This window comes from Emys orbicularis, chromosome 5, assembly GCF_028017835.1.
Source record: "Emys orbicularis isolate rEmyOrb1 chromosome 5, rEmyOrb1.hap1, whole genome shotgun sequence".
In the NCBI taxonomy this organism is placed as follows: Eukaryota; Metazoa; Chordata; order Testudines; family Emydidae; genus Emys; species Emys orbicularis.
Window position 1 is genome coordinate 140,377,897 of NC_088687.1, and position 2,236 is coordinate 140,380,132.

Sequence of the window (2,236 nt, forward strand, 5' to 3'; positions counted from 1 at the left end):
TCCTATACACACTGCAGAGGCCATCTACTCCAACTAGCACTAGTACAAGCTGCAGAATCTTCAAAAGACATTAAAAAAGTTATAAATTTAATGTCTTCATTATATTCTTTTTTCAGCAAGAGTCCAAAAAGACTGAAAATCTTGGAAAATATAGAAGATACACTGGGACTGAAGTTCAAATTAGTCCAACCTGGGAAAACCCGCTGGCTTTTCTGGCGATCCTTGGCTGCTGTCTTAAAATTACTCCAGCCGTTATTACTGGCTTTGAAAAGTATCTACCAAGATGGGATGGATCTAAGTAGTGAGGCTGGTGGATTACTTTTGCTACTACGTTCAGAGAAGACTATTGCCATTCTCTCTCTCATAAGTCTACTGTTGAAACCACTTGGATCATTAAACAATGCCATCCAGGCATCTGCTACAACAGTAGTAGATCTTTGTCCAGCAATAGAAGCTACATTTGGATCAATCAGAGAGCTATCAATTGAAAAAGTACTGGAAGAAGCAAAGACTTCAGTCCAGAAGTTGACTAATGAAGGCATTTATATTGAATCCTTAAGTGAAGAAGACAAGAAGTGTTTGTTAAGACAACTGAAAAAATACACAGACTTGATTCTTAAAAATCTACAACAGCGACTTCTAGATTCTACTCAACCTCTACGTAGCTTTTACAAATGCCTGTCCTATAAAACACCAAGTGGAGTGAGGCACTACCAGCAATGGGGCTGCCATGTGATCAGGACAGAATAGAGAATTTGAACACAGAGTGGAATATCATACGACGAATGAATGAAGATTTGACTTCAACTTCTTTTTTATCATCACTAGTGGCTCGACCCGATCTTTGTGTTCTGTTTCCTGGGATGAAAGAAGTAGGAATTCATCTCTTCCTACTCCCAGTCACAACAGCTACAGTTGAGCGTTCTTTTTCATCATTGAATAGAATTTTGTGTTCTGAAAGAAGTCGCCTTCTGCCTGATTATGTGAATGAACTAATGAGCATATCAATTGAAGGAACGGAAGTACCGGACACACGAGAAGCTGTCACGGAGTCCCCGGGCGATGCTCTGGAACTGCTCCCTACAAAGCCAGTCAGGACTCTGGTGAAGTCTCCTCTCTGTGAGCAGACTGTCTTCAGGGCAAGAAGCTCACACAGCTTCCACCTTCCGGGGTCTGACCTTGGAGCATTCAGCATCCTCTGCCCCTCTGTGCGCTTCCCACAGCGAGTCCGCCCAGGCGGGATCCTGGGGAAGCCAGAGGGTCCTGCACCCCCACTTCGCAGTCAGACGTGACTCTCAGCCAGCCAGTAAAACAGAGGTTTATTAGATGACAGGAACATCTAACATCTGCCCCTCTGTGACTGGCTGGACTGCTCCTGGATTTCAAACAGCTCCTGGCTCTCCAGGAGAATGGATCCCCCACTCACCTGTCTCCCATTCTCCTCTTCCTCATCCAAGAGCTCCTCCTCAGTGTTGCCTGCGGTGGCTCGGGACTCCAACTCCTCATAGGTATCCATGTTGCTCTTGGGGGTCATTGTGAGGTCATCACTGAAGCTAATTGTAGAAGTGGCATGTCTGCAGTAAGGAACCAGAACAACTGTTCACCTCCCTGGTCTTCTGGTATGCCCGCCAAAGCTATTTGATTTTCATGTGGCACTGCTGAGTGTCCCTGGTGTAGCCCTTGTCCCCCGTGTCCCATGCGATCTTTTCATAGATGTCTACATTATTACGGCTGGATTGGAGCTGTGCCTGTACAGGCTCTTCTCCCCACAGACCAGTAAGATCCACCACCTCCTCTGTATTCCAGGCTGAAGCATTTTGGGGACGTTGAGTGTGTTTGAAACCCAGCCTTTACTGTGAGCAGGATTTGAACCTGCACAGGGAAACCCCACGGGATTTCAAGTCCAATACCTTAACCACTCAGTCATCATGGCTGCATATTGAGATATTGAGTTGCCATGATCAGCCGTGCTGGTGAGCACTCCACGCTGAACAAACAGGAAAGGGGAATTCAAATGTTCCCGGGGCTTTAACAGGGGAGGGGCTGTTTCCTGTGTACCTGGCTACTGAGCAGCGGAGTTGAAAACGTCCACCAGAGCGGTCACAGCGGCGCATTATGGGACACCTCCTGGAGGCCAGTAAAGTCATAAGCAACGCACTATCTACACTGCCTCTTCGTCAACCTAACAACTTTGATTTAAGAGCTATGCCTCTCGCAAAGGTGGAGTAATTAAGTC

At 46.5% G+C, this 2,236-nt stretch overlaps 1 non-coding gene across 1 annotated transcript; it reads right to left on the reverse strand.

The window, feature by feature from the left end:
• Positions 1-1,845: 1,845 nt before the first annotated feature.
• TRNAS-UGA (transfer RNA serine (anticodon UGA)) lies at positions 1,846-1,933 on the reverse strand. The gene has a single exon. It is a non-coding gene; the product is annotated as a tRNA-Ser (tRNA).
• Positions 1,934-2,236: the final 303 nt, after the last annotated feature.